Here is a 20,185-nt window from a genome sequence, read left to right as displayed (position 1 = left end):
ACAGGAAGAATTTGAAAACGACAGCCTTTTAAACTTTGGCCACCTCTTTGCACCAGGATGTGGCTTTCCAAAGGTACATTTACCCATTTTCACAGGCTTCACCGGAACATAGTGAAAACACAGCACTTTTAAATGAAAGACAATGAGCCACCCTCCAGCAGGATAAAAATAGAACGAAACTGACAAACATCACCTGCAGTAAAATTAGCCCAGCAGTAGGCAGTGGGGTCGGGGGGGGGGGAGTATTAATGTTCATTAAAGAAAAGCAATGTGAGATGCAGACGGAGTCTTTTTAGTGGTCCAAACCAGTGAGGTTCACTACCGTGAGCAGAGACTGCATCCAGTGAAATAAGCCCCATCCCAGGCTAATTTCCATACCATCTAATCAAAATAAATATCTTTTAGAAAATAAGACTGATTAACTATGAATCAATTCTAAAGTGAAGGTAACTCTTCTCGGTGCTAATTAAGGGGAAATTTCACCTTACGGAAACCACACAGGGCCTCTTGGAGTGGGATGTGTAGACTTCAATGTACCATAAACTTCAAGAACATAATATAAATTATTATTGCAATTATACATAAAATAACGAATTGAAATAATAATTATATAAAATCTGTGGTATAACAGCATTTGCCCCATATGTAAGTGAACATGCTACAATAATAATGAATATTCTTGATCTGTCAATCTCTACACTGCTGGATAGAGGTTGTATTGCTATTGTCCCTTGTAGTTGACGTTATTGTTGCTCATTCCCTGTAAGTTTAGCAGAGAATAGCAGCAAGAACAAAAAAGAACGATGCAATTTTTGTAACCATTTCAAATCAATAAACCAAATTGCCTACTTCTGTGTGGGCCATGACAAGGGAAGACATCTATTGTTTTTTTGTTTTCATTAAATTATCACATATTTCTGAGTTCACTAGTACACCCAAAATTTTGGAAGGAATAAAGCTTAAGCCATGCAAGATCCCATGTTTAGACACAAAAACAAAAAGAGCAATGCAAATGGAAAATTACAAACCCACAAAAGGGTAAGATTCCCGATGTAGAAACTCAGGAGAGAGAGAGAGAGTCCTGATAAACTAAGCCATGCCAACAAATCCTACCGCTGTTTTGTTTTGTTTGTTTCTAGAGGGAGGGATGTAATGAGGATATTGGAACAGAGCATTAATGTGGAGAAGAAACGCAGTCCAAGCAGAGACCTGAGCAAACAAAAATTTGGCAGGCAAGAAAGAGTCCATGGGAGGCATTTAGCTCACTGCTGAGAGCTCAAGAAGGATTCCCTAAGCCACCACTGCAGTGGTGTGAGAAGAGTGTTTGGGGTTCAGGAACTGAGAGGGTCTCTGCACTTTTCTACTGGACTTTGAAAGCTCAGCCCAGTGCTCCACTGCTGGTCTCTTCCTCTGCTTCCACCAGTTGCTGGATAAAGGTTCTATGGTGACATTTAAGATACTCATCAATCTGACTACAAGGCAAGGCCAGTTCAGGTACCCTCTCCACTATTGCTTAGCATCTTAGCTGGGGTCATCCTTGTGAATTCCTGGGAGTTTCTCTAGTGCCAGGTATTTTGCTAGCCCCATAATGGCTCCCTCAGTCAAGATATCTGAGTGAGAATACGAGCAAAGAAAGAGGTCCAGACCATGATGGGTTCACCCACTGAAACAGTTTACCTCTGCTAATGGGAGCTCAATAACTCCTGCCTGACAGAGAAGGAACCAGCATAGGACCTAGGCCCTCTAAATGTGGGTGACAGTTGTATGGCTGGGACAGACTTCAGGCTCACTGTCAATGGGACCAGGATTTATTTCTACTGCTTATACAGGCGTCTTGAAACACACTCTCTTTGGAGGGATAACTTACTCAGCCTAAGTATAGTAGGGGCCTTCCCCAAAGCAGTGGGATAGACTTGGTTGACTCCCTATGGGAAGCCTTACCCTCTCTGAGGAATGGATGGGGATGGATGGGGATAGGAAGAGGGAACTGGGGGTAGGGAAGAGTGGGAACTGGGATTGGTATGTAAAATGGAAAATGATATATTTAAAAAAATAAAATGAAGATACTGCACTTTTTCTGAAATACACAAGAGAGACTACTTATCAGATAGGAATCAGAGAGAATCATGTGATGAGCTAAAACAAAAAAAAAGTAGAAGAAGTAGTAAGTGGCATTAAATTGAGCTAAATTTGGCCTAAGACTGACTCCATACTTCCAGTTTCCATTTTACAAATTGTAACCTAAGTTAGTGTGCAATAAAGGGTGTGTGTGTATGTGTATGTGTTTCAAATGTGCGTTAGTGCACGTGTGCATGTGTACTTGCAGTATGAAGGACAGAGGGCAAATTTAACTGTCATTCCTCATATACTTCCACCTTGTTTTTGAAGACAGGTCTCTCATTACCTGGGAGATTGGACCAGCTGGCCAATGAACCGGAATTACCTGTCTCTGCCTTGCCAGGATGGAACCACAGGCATACATCACCACACTTGACTCTCATTAGCTGGGAGATTGGACTAGTTGGTCTATGAACTGGAACCACCTGTCTCTGCCTTGCCAGGATGGAACCTTTAATACATCACCACAGTTGACTTTATTTTAATGTGTGTTCCCATGCTGGAACTCAGATTCTCATGCTTTCAAGATGAGCCCTCTATTGATGAAGCCTCTGCTTCAAGAATATATTCTTATGAATATCTGAGTCTCAGTTAATTTCAGCCTGCCTTCCAGATCAGGCCAATCACACAAGGCTAATTCCTCCCCATATCATGTCTAAAGAAAGCTTTTTTTTTTCTTATGGCAGAAAAATTTCTGTGCTTTACTTCCTGTATTGCCTATACAGCTATACATATCGATATATGGTTCAGTCAAGCTCTCTGATTCCCTCTTAGGTCACAGTGCTACCTGAGTCATAATCATGTTCTGTTCCAGCTCCATTAAATTTGTCCCACTTTTTAACTTAACAACAATGATTAGTCATAACTGTTAGGAGGCCCTGGATTTCACAGTGTTTGTCAAAAACCTGTGAGCTGGGTGGATATGTAGGTTCTGTGTGAGTGGGAAGACTGAGGATGTGTGGAGGCATACTGAATTAGCAACCCTGGAAGCATGCCTGTGGAGGTGGTCTATTGTCATTGTATCCTCGAGTGACGGCAGGACAGAGGGCAGAGAGGAAGAGAACTTTGACAAATACCAACTTCCAATGGTTAAAGAGTGGCTGCCATGGTGGGAGGCCAGAAAGTCAAAACTAAGAAGAGCAAAATGACAAAGGAAAACTGGTGTAAGAGACTAGAGATTTTGTTTTCTTCTTAATTTTGTCAGAGTAAAATTGGCCAATTATGTAATATTGGCCAGTCAGTGATATACAACGTGATTTGGCATTCATATATTTTATCGTGATTATCAAGTCCTGTCATCCAGCCACTGTTTTGTTTGTCATTTGTAATATGTTATGAACAGTTAAGATCTACTCTCTTAGTGAGCTTCCCATATTCAACAAAACATTGCAAACCTAAGTCACTATTTTTTTAATTACATTCCCTTTCTGGCTTACAGTTTGTGCTCTGGGCAAGCAATAAGAAAGTAACAGTCAAGATTCTTCCATGCCTCTGAGAAGTCAGTTAGCATGAGCCTAAAAAGAGTTCCATGCATTAAGAATCTTCTACATTCCCTGCCCTGTGGAGGGGGAGAGGAGTGGGGGGAAGGGGAGAGGGGTGGGAGGAGGGGGAGAAGGGTGGGAGGAGGGGGAGAAGAGTGGGAGGAGGGGGAGGGAAATGGGAGGCTGGGAGGAGGTGGAAATTTGTTTTTTTTTTCTTTTCTTTATTCTCCTTTTATCAATAAAAAAAATTAAAAAAAATAAAAATAAAAAAATAAAAAAATGCTAAGCGGAAAAAAAAAAAGAATCTTCTACGTACTGGATGATGCCAGCAGGAATGAAGTGGTTTGAGTGAATGGGGAATTCAGGTCTGAGCATACTGATCTACTTGGGACACTAGGGTATAAGGAGATACATAGAATATAACTGAAATGACAAAAATTCCTGAGATGTGGAAATATCTCAACAGAGTCAAATGTCTGAGAAACATTCAGATGAAGACTGGGAAAGGAAAGCATGGGTGAAGGAGAGATAACTGGTAGAAAGAAGGCTCTGAAATGGTAGGGAGCAAATCTGGGGCAGAAGGCTCACTGAGTGCAGGATGTGCCTCCATCTCCACTCAAGTGTTTAGATTTTATGTCATGTCAATGACAACCACAAGTTGAGGACAGTTCATAAGCAAAAGTCTAGGCTAACAACAAATGAGCAAAATAGTTGTACACATAGTCACAAGTGTTTCTTCTGAAGCCTAGGACCCTCCCCAATTTCTTGTAGCTATAGAACAATAAAAAGGAGTTTGTAGTGGCACTGAAGGAAACATATGCAGATTTAGCACATGGGAAACATAGATTTAGCATGTGTGCACTCATGCAAACGTTGTCTTGAGGAGAACAGCACATTAAGAGTCTGAAAGCCATAACCCAGACATAGAAAAATATAATTCAACCCCTTTGTGGTGTGATCGGTTGTACATTAAGCAGCTGCATGATAAAAATTGGTTCCGAACATTTTTCCTGTTCCCCCTGATACACCATGTTATGCAAAATGCGTGAATTTAATAGCTATTATTCTTTCATATTTTACTTTTTCATACTTCAAAGTAGTTTAGGTTTTGAAATAATGTTGCTTTGTTTACATGTATTTAACTTAGTGATCATCATTTTGATAACATAAATACTATTTGAGAATTATATGTAAGTGGGTGTGTTTGTTGAAACAAGCAATCAGACAGTCTGACAAGATTTGAATTTAAATGTCCCTCATGTAAAACTTGATCCAACATGTGGCACCACTGGAAGGAGGCACCCTTAACACATAAGATCTAATGGAAATGTGTCAGTTGGTTTAGGTGTGTGTCCTAAAAGCAGGATTCCCGTGAGCAATTTTGCTCTGCCCCAAGCCCCACATAGCATGCTGCCTCACCCCAGGCCCTGGAACAAGGGAAGCAAACCACGTACTGACACCTCTGAAACTGTGAACCAAAACAATCACTTTCTTCCTTTTAATTTTTCTATTTCTGTTATTCATCAAACAGCTAGCACAACATCTGTTCAAAAATATTATGTGCAAGTATTCATGATCCAGTAAGCCTATCCCAAGAACAGGAGAAAGAAAAAAAAGAAAATTAAAATGTAACAAAATAAAACATCTTAAAAGATAAGCTTTTAAGAAATTTCAAAGGTTTTTTTTTTTTCCTTCATTAACTTCCAAGTGATGTGAGACATCAGTGAGGGATGGTAGGATATGGCATCAAACATGCTTGCTTTGCTTTTTAAAGTTGCTATTTAGATATTTTTCAGCTGAGAAATGGGAGTAGGAGCATATGGAAACCCCAGTAGCCCAGGGTAGACAATAGGGAAACGAGTGAGCACCTGGCAACTGAAAATGAGTTATAACCCAGTCGCAGCTGGAGAAACATTGCCAGGAGAAAGGCAAAGTCACTTTGGTCATTACTGCCGTCCTCACAATTCTTCAGGAATGGTGAGGCAGCATGCCCCCGCCCTTTCTGTCTCCTGCTGTCAACCTCCATGTGGACAATTCCCAGTACCATAGGCACTCAGGACTGGCAGAGATCTTACATATTGTTCTTTCTTACAGAACAATGAAAGGCAAAGTCCAAGAAGCTGAAATCATCCAACAGTGTCTATTGATCTGAGTCAAAATCAGCAAAGAAGCTAGACATTCAGGTATCACGTAAAGGTACTTAACTACAATGTGGTGTTCTTTCTGTGCACAGTAAACTAAAAAATTTTATTCTCTTGCCTCAATTTCTAGAGTAACTTAGGAAAATATAAATACAAACGCTTGCCTGTAAACTGAACACTAGTGAATAGCGACCAAATAAAATATTGATTATGAGTAAAGATTAAGGTTAACTAGTAATCATACGTTATACATTTTAATGAGAGTAGGTACTTATTTGTATTCTAAGAGGCCTGTACCTCATTTTTCATAAATATCAATCCTTCTTTAAAATTTTAAAAATTTACATTAATTATCATATTTATTGTGTTTTGTTTCAGTATGAATTTGCCATTCCTAGAAGCTTTAAACATGTATTGCCTCAAGTTGTATACATCAAAAGCCTGCACTAGATCCCTTTTTTTCTCTACATGGCTTCCTTAGGTAGAAGTTATGCCTCTGCTTATTAAGTCATAGCGTGCTTGGGACAATCTGCTTCCTGCCTTACTATTTGAAGAAAAAAAAAGTTGTTGCTTTGTTTTTGGTGTGTGTGTGTGTGTGTGTGTTCGCGTGCGCATCGGAGAGAGAGAGAGGTGGTGCAATAGTTTAGATAGAATCCTCCCAAAATCTCCTATATTCAAAGGTATGAGCACCTTCCTGTGGTAGTGTTGAATGGTTGCTTCCATCACATGTCCCCACCATAACTTTCTGCCTCCAGAAAGAGCCAAAAGCAATAAAGCCAATGACCATGAACAGGAGCTTTGCTGAACATGAGCCAGGGCAAAACCTTTATCCTAAGATGGTTATCTTGCCATTTTACCACAGTGATAGCATACCAGTACAGGCTTTCAGCTACAGGTTATCTCTAGCTCTCAGAAGAACCCACTCTTCCATTCCTACAAATAATGTAGTAGGAATCTTGTAGTCAACAGTCATACGTCAAGCCTTTTCTTGATTTTTGGAATTTCTGATTCTCTTGTGCTGCATCTTTTATGTACCTCTTCTTCCTTTAGAAGACAATCTTCTGCTTTTAGGGGCTCATAGGACCCAATTAATATTCACCTCAGTAGTCCTGGATTGAATTTTTATGAACCTCAAACATATTCTACCCACAAAGCCCCTTTACTAAAGTATTTTCAAAGATGCCAGAAATTAGTGGCCTTTGTGAAAACATGGAGTTAATAATTTAAGATAGGGTGTGCAAATGCTTGAACACTCCAGATTCAAGCACACTGCAATCAAATGATTGACTTGAGAAAAAATTAAATTCTTTGAGGATTTAAACATAACATACAACTCAAACACCATGGATGGGGAGAGTAGGATATGTATGCAGAATCTGTGAATTTTTCCTGAGATCTCTAGCCATTCCATATTTCCTCCATAACCTTCAAGAATGGCTCCCATGACTATCTGTATTCCCCTGTTCTATATTTCTCTTGATGTTGTTGGGCTTGAGAGAACACCTGCTGTTTTGCATCTCTAGAAGTTGGCGATAGTGGACTCAATGCACCGCTTTCCTAAGAGCTTCTTTGTGTGCATTGTGATAATTAGAGAGAATTGAGTGGAGAGCTGTTTTCCAGGCCCTCACTAATTATCACTGCTGGAACAAATTAGAATTAATCCAACTGTTTTTTAGCTTGTCAAAGACAGCATTGAGGACAGCACTAATGAGTTTTCAAATGGAAGAAATTTCTACAGCTTCCATGTAGATTGAATGTAAATCATATCTAAAATACAACATACCGTAGCTTTTTACAAAAACGTCATTTTCATAACAGTAACAATATGTACATATGTGTAAGTTTATATTATTTCCTTCATTTCTATATAATAAAATATAAAATGATAGATGAATAATCAATATACAAACACTAAAAATAGCTTCTAGTTAAAGAATCTTTAATTTTATTTTAGTTAACACTTTATATCATACCTAACCAACTCAAAAATACAGAAAATCCATATTAATAGCAGTGTGCTATGCTTATGGTTTTGAGCATGTGTTTTATTTCTTTACAAAGTGATTCTCAAGAAATAGAGCTACATAATCAGCTTTGTTAATGCATGTACTATATGAGTTAGTTTAAACTTAACACATAGCCTTGTAAGACAAGAAACTTTTTTAAATGATATACATGATTTTGGGTTTACTATACTCAGTTACAGAATAAATATAAATTTCTGATTGATAACTTTTTAAAGGAAACCATATTGTATATAACTATAAAACCACCTGAAAATGATAATAAACTCGAGTTTACTTCATCACTAAAGCAAAAGATATCTTTCCATTCAAAGGAATGAAATAAAACATAGTTTATTCTGAGCTTGATATGGATGACCATGACCACAAAATACGGTTCTCCAGACAGTCATGGTTCCCAGGAAAGGGTTGCACAAAGTTTTCATGTCTACAGATGTTGCATAGAACTGCTTGTTCATCCCGTCCACCCAGAACCAAAATAATCACACAGAAACTGTATTATTTAAATCACAGCCTGGCCCATTAGCTCTATCTTCTTATGGGATAACCTTACATCTTAATTTAACCTATTTCTATTAATCTGTAAATCACCATGAAGTCGTGGCTTACAAGCAAAGTTTCAGCATGACTATCTCCTGTGGCGACAGCTCCATGGCTTCCTCTGACTCTGCCTTCTTCTTCTCAGCATTCTATCCAGTTTTCCCCACCTACTTATGTTCTGCCCTATCAACAGGCTAAGGCAGCTTCTATATTCATTAATGGCAATCACAGAAAACAGAGGGGACTCCCACATCACACAGAACAAAAGAAATTTATAAACCAGTAGATTTTTCTGAGAGCAACAAGCAAGCAGGTAACCAGAAAGCAGGATGCCTCTACTTTGGGATTTAGCTGTTGTCTGTAGACATTATTGGCTTTCAGTTTCTGAAAGCCAGTAGTCTGATGAGTACATATTTCAAAAGCTTTACTACATGGCCAAAATGATGCTACATCAGATACAAAGATGGACATTGAATGATTATTGTCTGGGATAAAGACTAACACATAATTTTGGCTCTGGATATACAGTTTTGCCACTCTTCAGAGTTTGAAGCTTCCCTCAGCCTATCAGAATTCTAGAATCATTGACACAGAAACTCATAGTTGAGGGTTTATATCTGGAGATGGGGTTCCATAAACCACCAGTAAGCTATTCCTTCCCTTCACTTGGGCTAAGTTTGCTGTCTATTTCTTTCTATGGCTATTAAAGGGTTCTAGTTTTAAAATCCCTGCTTTGTCTCTCTTCCCTAGTGTATTGGTAGGTGGTCCTCCTCATTGGTGGGTAGTATTCTTTCTCCCTGGAGTCTTAAAGAAGAAGAATGACTTCCTTCAGATGAACACGACCGTCCCTCATCAAATTGCAAGCCCTGCTCAGAAACAGGGTGATGAAAGCAGAGCCAAGTGTCACCATGACTATTCCACTACCAGCTGCTTGAACATGGGCAATTTCTGGGTTTTAAATATCCATGGAACTTATTAACTCGGAAAAGAAGAAAAATAAAACTTCACAGAGTTCCTATATGCTACTGTTTGTGTTTAGGCTCATCATCTATTTTTAAATAAAAATCAACCCTTAGAATATCCAACACAAAGAACTAAGAGGACCAAGGCTGTCAGAATGAGAGCCTTTAAAGCAGTGTATCAGAAAGCGGATAGTATCCAAATGGATAGGTGTGATGAAGCAAAGAGCCCCCAAATAGATTTGCTTAATTGAAATCAATTTATCATTGACCAAAAGAAAGTTAAAAAATGAAGAAAAGAGTTTTCCTGAGGAACAACGCCAAAATTAGGCACCTGTTTGTTAAAATAAAACAGACATGTACAGTGATGCATATGTGAAGCTAAGAAACACCTTGTGAGAATGAGTCCTCTCTTTCTGTGGGGATCTCGGGAATCAAATTCAGGTCATCAGCCTTGCTGACAGGTGTTGGCTATCTCATCAGCTGAGTCATTTCACCAGCCCTGGGCAAGCATATTTATAGATTATTTATTTGTAATTGCCAGAATTTGAAGCAATCAAAGTGGCATTCATCAGATAAATTGAAGGTGCATAAACACATCATATATCATTAAAAGTAGGTTCTATACCACAAAACACATGGGAAAAAATGAAAGTATATTATTTGATTGAAAGGCATATACGGAAGATACATGGTGTTCTATAAAATGCTGTGTGTTATGGAGGAAGTGAAAAAAATATCAGGTGTTTTCAAAGTTTAAAAAGAGGGAGGAAGGGATATGCACAGTGGAGAATCTAAGGAGGGAAGCTGTTCTGTAGTGGAAGGTATATCTCACCATACATTTGTCGATTCCAATAGAATATTCAGAAGAAGAACAAACAAAGTCAGTAATGGTCTCTGGATAATGAGTAACGAATGTAAGTTTATCACCATTTGTTTGTTACTTTTTTTTATCTGTTTGAGCCAAGGTCTCACTATACATATAGCCCAGGATAACCCAAAACTCCTGAGTCTCTTGCCTTAGCCTGCAGAGTGCTGCTGTTGCAAGACTGTGCCACCATACCCAACTATTATATGCTCATGCTTGCAAGAATAGAGATGGGGGTACAGCCACTACCCACACTTTCATCTCAATTGTACTATAACCTAAAAATGAATCTTTTAAGAGTTTACTAAAACATTCATCTGGCAAATGAATGTCCTTCCTCCAACAATTAATTAACAGGAACGTCTCTGCAGAAATCATGCATTCTTCCTCCTCTTGGTGATATTCTTTATACAGAAGCTCTACTTCCCTTTATTGCCGAAACATGCCCCTTCCTATTCTTAATTCCTTTCAGCTTTCTTTTGCTCTCACAAACCATTCCACCCACTGGCCATTTCCTCCTTCTTCTTTCACTACCAAATGCACCCAGGAATCACATTGACTCTTGTCCTTTGAAATCCTGGAGACCCATTGGAAACCACAATTCTTCTTAGCCTGGATTCTTTAGGAGTTCATCAACAATGACATATTTTGGAACTATAAAATGTTTGATTATTCTGGTAAATTGTTTGTAGTTCTTTGTAAGTATAGCTAAACAGTGCATTTTAGTTTAACAAGAATTTTAGCTGATCAAATAATAGAATGAAAAGTTGGTGTCGTGAGTTAAAATAATCATAATTTTGAAAATTCCCAGAAATACTGATTTATTGTTCCTGAATCTTAGAGTGACAACATAGAAAGAATTTGAAAGCACCGGAAAACATGCTTCCTTTTTCATTGTATGTTATAATTATCATTCCAAAACTTATTTAAATTTTATTTCATTTAAAACTAAGGTGTGTTCGAATGTCTAACTCTCCCTATATGACGTCTTCCTGAAGATAGCCTCGGCTCAGCGGATACCCAGACTGTTGATCTGAAATGCTGAGGTCTCACTGTGGGCCCAAACTCATGGTCACTAAGCCGATATTCTCTCAGCATCACTTGGGCAGCTCTAATGCACCTATGGATTTGTGCAGCCCTCAAAGAACTTGGATTTTCTTCCAATCTATACTCTCCAAACTAGACTCATTTTTCCACACATTCCCTGATCTCTTCTCAAAGAAAAGAGAAGAGCATCCAATATTTGTCACAACTTTAATGTGTGCATCACCAAACTTTCTTGACCCTTCTCTGTGTCCACGGAGAAACAGTCTAGCAGCTGCGTGAGAAAACGTCACCTGTGTTTCCATCTGATGAGGTCGTGTGAGTTATCTATTCTATTGCATACTGTAGATATTCCCTTTGCATATACCCCAACTGTTTCTGAAATGACTTCTTCATATGCAATGGGAACAGTATTATCTGTAGCGGCATGGCACTAAGACAACGGTACATAGGCAGCAGACCCTATTGTTACTGAACTCCTTCTTTATTTCATGAATTAAAACATGTTGCAAACAAGGGCCCAAGATTAGATGACTTCCATTCTGTTTTCTCCTGAATATTTTTCTCCTTTCCTTTCTTCGCTTGTGAAAAACAAAACTACCTCATTTATCTCATTTTCTTATTTCTTATAAAGCAATTCATTATTCCATTCAATAACTATTAATTTCCTGTCCATGAAGTACAGAAAATGATTCTATCTGTTAAAAATATTCACAAACAAGAGAGGCAAAACCATTTATCTAATGCCTGACATAGGCTAGGGGGATGAGACAGGAGGAAAATAAGCAAATGCATAACTCAGTATGGTAATTACGTTATGTAAGTGTCGTGAAGCATGCAAAGCAGCATATTCTGTCACAGCGACCAGAAAAGACCAGCTCACAGTTTGGAAAAGGCCACTCGGAGCTAATATCTTCATGATAATTAATGGCCAACCTGGGAAAACATGGTTAAGAAGCATGGTAGGTAGATGTTTCGGTATGTGCCTTAGCCCGAAAGGAGCAGTTCCACCATCCCTACTAGAGAAACTCCAGGTTCCTTAGGCTTCTAGGCATATCAGAATAGCTTGTCTGTAGGAATGGTGGCAAAATGGTAGGGTAGTTGAAAATGTAGTAGAGGCTATAGTAGTAGCTGGAATTCAGCCTGTAATGTGGAAGAAGTCAAATGAAGGTTTAGTCTAGTTTTGTTTCCACATCATCACATTGATAAATAAACAACTCACTGAGTAAACTCATGAGTATAAGAAAAGAACTAGAAGTCTAGGTAGGACCGTACAGTAATAATTAGAAGTTCACTTGAAGTTTGAAAATGTCAGTGAGGATCCAGAAAGAAAAGAGGAGCTGAAATACCTTCCTAAGAGTTGGTGAGAAACTGAGCGAATGGAAGGAATCAAGGGCAAGACCCAGTTTTGAGTTTGGAGCACCCAGTGAAATGACATTCGAGGGACATTTTAAGGTTGGCTCATCAAAATTTGTGTTCTAGTCATATTAAAAATGATGCATGCATATTAGACCTTGCCCTAGAATATCAAGTAGGCAGCAAGAGTGTAAGTTTGGAAATCAGGATGGAAGTAATCATTTAAGAGCTACCGGCCTATAAATCAGTGTGATGGCTAAGATCACAGATTGCAAAGCATAGGAGATGGAAGAGCAGCACAGAACTCCTGAGTCCAGGGCTCCCTGTCACTCATCAGAGCCAGCCAGGGCATGGAGAGGCAATGGCAGTTCTTCAAGACACACATTAGTCCAGGTCCTCCTGAATTTCAGACCCACTTCAATCACATTTTATCTGAAATTAGGCAGATCTTACTCTGAACCTGGAAGTCTTGCTTAATAACACTCTGTCTCTCAGGACATCCATTCAATTCATGCCAAGTCAGACCAATTCTATTTAAATATATATTCTCTCTGGATCTTTGTCCCTCTGTTTTCCTGTCTTTTTTTGTTTTTCTGTGTCTCTGACTCTGTTCTCTCTCTCTCTCTCTCTCTCTCTCTCTCTCTCTCTCTCTCTCTCTCTCTCTCTCTCTCTCTCTCTCTCTCTCTCCTCCTTACTCTCTCCATATATACTTCACACTATAGCATTGAGTGATGAGTGGTCCAAGCCTCCTGGATTAAATCCATCCTAGAGCTGTTATTTATGAATGTCTTTGTCTGTAAATGTTCTTTTACTGTTCCCTTCTTAACCCTTCTTAAAAGACTTGAATATAAATGATTTGGTGACTGACTCCCTTAATGTTCAAATAATTCAACAAAAATGAATGGGTGAATAAATATGCAATTTTACAATCCTTTATGGGACTTCTCCAGTATAACACAGATTGCTCAAAATATTTAAAAGAGTATTTAGATATATCAAAGGAACTAACAAGGAGAACAGATTGCTAATTTTTTATTTTATTTGTTTTAGTTTCAAATTCACTGAAAATGATTGAATATGGAGTTTCTAATAAGAAATATACATATAAAAGTTGAAATTCAAAGTACTTACTGGGGACATCAGACTCCAAAGGCAAGACCTGCCACACCCACACCAAGTAAGGAACAGTCAAAAGGAAGTCAAAAGAGGTCTGATTGATTTAAGTAACCTGCTTTATTTAGTAAATTATTAAAATCCTAGTGATAACTTATAATGACCTCATATGATAATGTAATGTAATAATAACATAATGCATAAAACCTATATCTATAGTATCATAAAATATGTAAGTGCTATCAGAGTATGTATATAGATTTTAGTTTCAGGATAATATTGCTTTTCTAGTTTCTATATAGATTATAGTACTATAAAACCTAGTTTTAGGATAATATTGGCTTTTTAAATGCTTTATGTTTGAGCCTGAAAGGATGACAAAGCATCATTCAATAGCATAACCCATATGCCTAGGGACAGGCCATCTTGGGTTCACTCTTTGACTTGAGAGTCAGAAAGTTTTAGTTGGCACTGCTTTCATTTATGGTCCCAACCTTCCTGTGCAATTCCAAATGTCATGTCATCATCACAAGGATCCAAAGAAGAAATGAGAACACCTGTCTGTGACTCTGACATCCAGGGGAACATGCGTAGGAGCAAGTCCTTGCTTGTGCAACTCAAATGGCAAGGGAACAAAAAGACTGACACATAAATCTAGCATTAGAAAATTTAACATAGATTAGTCTAATGGATTTATACTCATCATGATTGACTGCTTAGGAAGGGCAACAATATCATCCTAAGAAACCAGGGTTAAAGAAAATGAACACTGCAAATACCAAAAGCCCTTCATAGTATGATCCTACAAGGAAATAATACCCATAAACCAAAATGCAGACAATTTATACATTGTGACATTGTGACAAAGGCATCAATACTAGTGGGATAATTTCATTCTGTCATGTTGAAGTATTTCTAAGTGTTCTCCAATGCATGTGCATCTTTTTGATGAACTTTACTCCTATGAAATACAACCTATTAACTTTTGTAATACTCCATCACATAAAACCAATTTTGTCTGATATTAAAATGTTTACTTTGTTCCAGTGCAGATAGAGCTAGAAGGCATTGTGTCCATTGAAATAAACCAGGTACTAAAATAGCAGTATTGTGTGGTCTTGCAAAACAGTAGAAAGCAGAATGGTGGTGAGCAGACGCTGGAGGGAGAAGGGCCGGCGATGATCAACGGGTGCTGGGTTACAGTTGGGTGGAGCAAAGCCTGCTGTGTTATTGTATAGTGAGTAACTCAGGAGAACAATAATGTTCTACGCATTTCAAAAAGCTACAAGAAAGGACTTTGTTTCCCACCAAAAACATGATAAATTTTGAGGAGATGGATATGAGTTTAACCCATATATTAATATTGCATAATCTAGACATGTATAAAACATGATGTGGTACCTCACTGAAAGAAAAATTTGCACATCAGTTAAAAATCAATTATTCTCTTTCAGCTTGAGCCAGTGTGCCCCTCTGTCTTCTGACTTACACAGTTGATTTCTCCTTGTTCTCCTGTAGGAAATAATCTTGTTTTCCTCCTACATGGCTCACAATTCCCTGGTACTTTAATTTTCTGGCAGTTTATGAAGCAGGAGGGTGAGATTTCTATTGTTCTTCTTCTGAATCCTACTTTAGTGTATTAAAGACATTTCTGACAAATTTAGAAACAGTTTGACAATAACATATTCATAGAATTTTTGTTTCTGAGTCTCTCATCTCTGTCTCAGACTTCAGTTTCTTAATAAGAGAACACTTGAGATTATGATGCACATTATTCAGGGTTTTTTCTGTTTCCTTTCTTCAGAGTTTCAGTTTGAACATTTTCAACATCTCAGTCTTTAAGCTCCTGAATCTTTCCTTCTGGCAGACAAAGTCTATCTGATGCTTTTGCTGATATTTTCATTCATATATTGTTGCTGATTTGTGCTTTCAAATTTTCCACTTTATTCTTTTTTCTCCTTGTAAACTAATGAGACTCTCCCTATGTTTCAGATATCAACATATTTTTCTTTGAACTATTAAAATATTTATGATAGCTGCTTAATACTCTTGTCAACTCTACACACATTTCTGCCAACTGCGTTTCCCTTCCAGCTACCCATTACATTTGTGGATACTTTAGAGACCTATAATGTTGTGGATAACATTATAGGGATGTCAGATTTGTAGGTATTACCATGCTGAAAAAGGTTTTATTCTTTTCTCAAAGAATATTGAGTTTTGTTCTGCCAGTGAATAAATGTATAAATGAGTTTCACTGATGTTTATATCAAACTGTAAAAACAATTCTCATGTGTCTTATCCAACTGCACAGACAGACAAATCATGTCTGGAGAATAATTGTACTGGAGTTCATAAAAATGTAAAGTAGATGAAATCCTTGTATAGTAAACTACTTCTGTCTGATGTTTCTATGCAAATTATTTTTACATCATCTAATTAACGTACATCTATGTAATTTATTTACATAATCTAATTGACATATCATTTTAAATTATGTATTATAAATAAATGTTTTAGGCCTTTTAAATTAATGAAATTATATGCTAAAGCCTTTTTTTGCTTATTACTACAGTATCAGTGAATTGTGATTTTACTTGTTAGATGTGTATTTAAGTTTGGGCAGGGGACACAGTTCAACAGTTAGAACGCTTACCTGGCATGTATGTTCAATTAAGTCTAGAATTACCTTACCTCTGACTGAGGAAAGACTTCTTTCTGTGTGATCTTTTTGGGTCTCATTTGACTGTTTGAAATGTCCTTTCCAAGATCTTGCCTCTCTGATGAGCTATAAACACAGCACTTCATGTCATTGTTGGCTGAAAAGATAAGTGTTTAGCAGAGAATTAACTGGCTGTTGATGTTCTCTTCTGTCAGCCCTCGCGTAGCCTTCCCCAGGTCACGTGCATTTTCATATTTGACCAAAGCTGCAGGTAAACAGTTTTACAGATATCCGTTCTCTTTTTCCAAGAACTAACACATCTTTAGACCTTGCCCCATAATTTTGGTCTTTGTTTCCTGCTCCTGAATCTTCTGCTGCTAGAGATCCACTCCTCTTGTCTAAGTGAAGGGTGCAAGGACCGCCAAGGGGTTATCCCCCGTATTTTCCGCGTTTGGGGGATTACAGCCATCTCTTCAGTTTTCCCACACTTAAAAGACGTTTCATAACTTTTAGCAAGTTTTACGATTGTTTACTGAGAACACGCAGGACAGTATCTTTGCTTGGTGATAGCCAGTCCACCCCTCCCGATGAACTTACAAATAACCCAGACCCTTCCCTTCTCATGTAGCGATTTGTCCCAGCCCTGTCACCCCAATGAGATGAGGGAGAATTCTGATCTTTATTGTACTTTTGTTTGTTTGTTTGTTTTTTGAAAAATGGTTTTTGTGTGTAGCCCTGGCTGTCCCCAAACTCACTCTGTAATCCAGGCTGGCTTCAAACTCACAGAGATCCACCTGCCTTTGCCTTCTGAGTACTGGAATTAAAGGCGTGCGCCACCACCACCCAGGTCTCCGTGGTGCTTCATTCCCTGAACTCAAACTTACTTTTTATAGGGGCTGGAGAGATGGCTCAGAGGTTAAGAGCATTGCCTGCTCTTCCAAAGGTCCTGAGTTCAATTCCCAGCAACCACATGGTGGCTCACAACCATCTGTAATGGGGTCTGGTGCCCTCTTCTGGCCTGCAGGCATACACACAGACAGAATATTGTATACATAATAAATAAATAAATAAATATTTAAAAAAAACTTACTTTTTATAAAGAAAGCAAGAAAGGAAGGAAGGAAGGAAGGAAGGAAGGAAGGAAGGAAGGAAGGAAAGAAAGAAAGAAAGAAAGAAAGAAAGAAAGAAAGAAAGAAAGAAAGAAAGAAAGAAACCTAAAATCAAACGACTTTAGAGAGCCTACACTTAAGATTCTCTGGGGAAATATCATCCTAGAAAAAAAGTTAATGTAACAAATTCCCTTTGTATTCCTTCCCTTGTGTTCCTATGTATCTTTTCTAAACCCGCAGTTCAGTCAGGTCTGAGACATCCTGGCAATGAAGGCAATAATTTAAAACCACTGCACCCATTAAGTGGGAGCTAAAAATTGGGCACAACACTAATTCCTGTGGCTGTTGTGGCTGCAAGATGCCCAATTTTTGCATCCTTTGCGTTCTGACACCCCTTGTATTCTGGAGAGGCAAGGCTCAGCTGGCGCTCCGCAGTTGGTGCTCACCAGCAGCGAGCACAATAGAGAGCTGCCCCCTTATCATTATTTGAAAAGCGTGCAATTGGCCCCTGAGACAATGAAGAGAACAATGCCATTCGGGAGCTTTTCAGACACATTATGTTTATTGCAACCTCCAGTTCTCGTCAGGCCCCTTTGGTTGCATATTCATTAGCGGTTGCAATGTACAGACCCAGCAAGACTGACAAGACTAAAGAAAAAATGGAAAATTGGTAGAGAAAAAGTAAGCCGTTGTCAAACAGTCCCAATATCTGTTGTTTTGTGCCCTTCATATTTCTTCTTTATACCCAAAGGTCTGACACATATTTCTTTTGCTTTTGTACCTATAATTCATCTTCCAGTGGGTGACTGGTTGGGAGAAAGAGGATTCAATTTATTTCTCCCCTGCTCACCATGTCTATATATTTATTTGGCTTCTTGTTAAAGGTTTTTAGTTATATGTTCAAAAGCCAACAGAAATTCTGACTTGTGAAAATAGCTTGAAGGCTATTAGAAAGGAAACTTTAAAAGGAATAGCTTTAAATAATAAATGCATTGATTTGTATGGTACTATTAAATCAAGCCGTACAAATCTTAAATATAACATATCAAATTAATATTAATTGTATATATTCCATAACGTTCATTAAATAAATAATTCATAAGAACTGTAGCCAATATCTAACCATACTTATTTTTCCTTGCGTGTTCCCAATATTATATCTGTGAAGCTTGCTGAGCTACTGTTTCCTTTTATCATGCTTTCCTCACGCTGTTCTCAGCTGAATGACATCACGTGTCCTTTGTTCTATCCCAGCAGGCTGGCATTCTTAGTGCTAGAAAGCACACTACATTTTTCTTTGGTTGCTTTCTGTTCTCTTCATGTTTTATGCTCATCATCCATATCTTGTCTCCTTATTACCAGAGTTTATTCCTATAGTCTGGCTAGAGATAGCATGTTTATTCTATGTAGCCACATCTGAGTCTGCACTGGGCTGCTAAACTTCTTATTTGCTTATTATTTAGGTGTTTTGAATAGTGATTGAGGAAGATTTTCTCTTCACCTTTGTGGATGCCATATACCCAGTATCTACTACATTATTTCTACATAATGGACTTTCAATAGACATTTGGTGAACAAATAAAAATTTTTACGTTTTTGCCGAAGCAATGATTTCATAACTCCTTAAGAAATGCATGTCAGCATATACACAGAGAACAAAAGAGACTGAGAGAGAGAGAGAGAGAGAGAGAGAGAGAGAGAGAGAGAGAGAGAGAAGTATCAACCATCTACATAATGTAGTGGTTTGAATATGAATGACCCCCCCCCCCCCAAGCTCATATATTGAAACATTTGTCATTAAGAAGGGCCACTATTCGAAGGCATGTTGGAGTAGGTGTGACATTGTTGGAGGAAGTATGCCACTGGGGTGAGCTTTGGGGTTTCAAATGCTCAAGCCAGGCCCAGTAGCTCTCTTTTCCTGATGCTTGGTGATCCAGATGTAGAACTTTAATTTCTTTTTCAACACTGTGTCTGCCTCTGTGCTATCATGCTTCCTATCACGATGACAGTGAATGAAATCTCTGAACCTGTAAGACAACATCAGTGAAATATTTTACTTTATAAGAGGTGTCATGGTCATGGTGTCTCATCACAGGAACAGAAACCCTAACTAAGACATATTTATACCATTTTACTTTTCTGGGTCTGGAGATATGACTTAGTGATTCAAGTGCTTGGTATACAATCGTGAGGAATTCAGATCTCAGAACCCACCTAAACAAGGGATGAACACATCTACCTACCTATCATTCCAAACTCTGAGGGCAGAAAGGGTGATACCCATAACGACATGCACCCAAATAAACCTGCAAATGTGCACACACACACACACACACACACACACACACACACACGGGGGGGGTGCACAGTTAAAAATAGAAAAATATAAAAAAATAAAACCGGTTTTTATTTACTACTCATTCACTGAAAGTGGAACTGTGCTGGTTAAATGTGTGCTGTGTCTGAGAAAGATGTATCGATATATTTGGGGAGAGGGGCAGAGATGGGCCAATCACGAATTACAATTTTCACATGGCAGATGAAAGAAAATGTTTGTTTTTTGTTTTGAGACAAATACTAGCAAACGGTATCTGTGGTTGAAATGCGTTCTTTTTCTTGATGTTTTCCTCATACAAAGGAAGATTTAAAGATGCCGCTCGCGCTGGTGCTAAAGATGGAACTCAGAGGCCTGCACATGTTATGCACGCATTCCTAGGGAAGATATACCCTTAATCCATATTCTTTTGAGGTTGGAAGATCCACCATTAAT

The sequence above is a fragment of the Microtus pennsylvanicus genome, chromosome 16 (genome assembly GCF_037038515.1).
Source record: "Microtus pennsylvanicus isolate mMicPen1 chromosome 16, mMicPen1.hap1, whole genome shotgun sequence".
Lineage (NCBI taxonomy): Eukaryota > Metazoa > Chordata > Mammalia > Rodentia > Cricetidae > Microtus > Microtus pennsylvanicus.
This window is presented reverse-complemented; position numbering follows the sequence as displayed.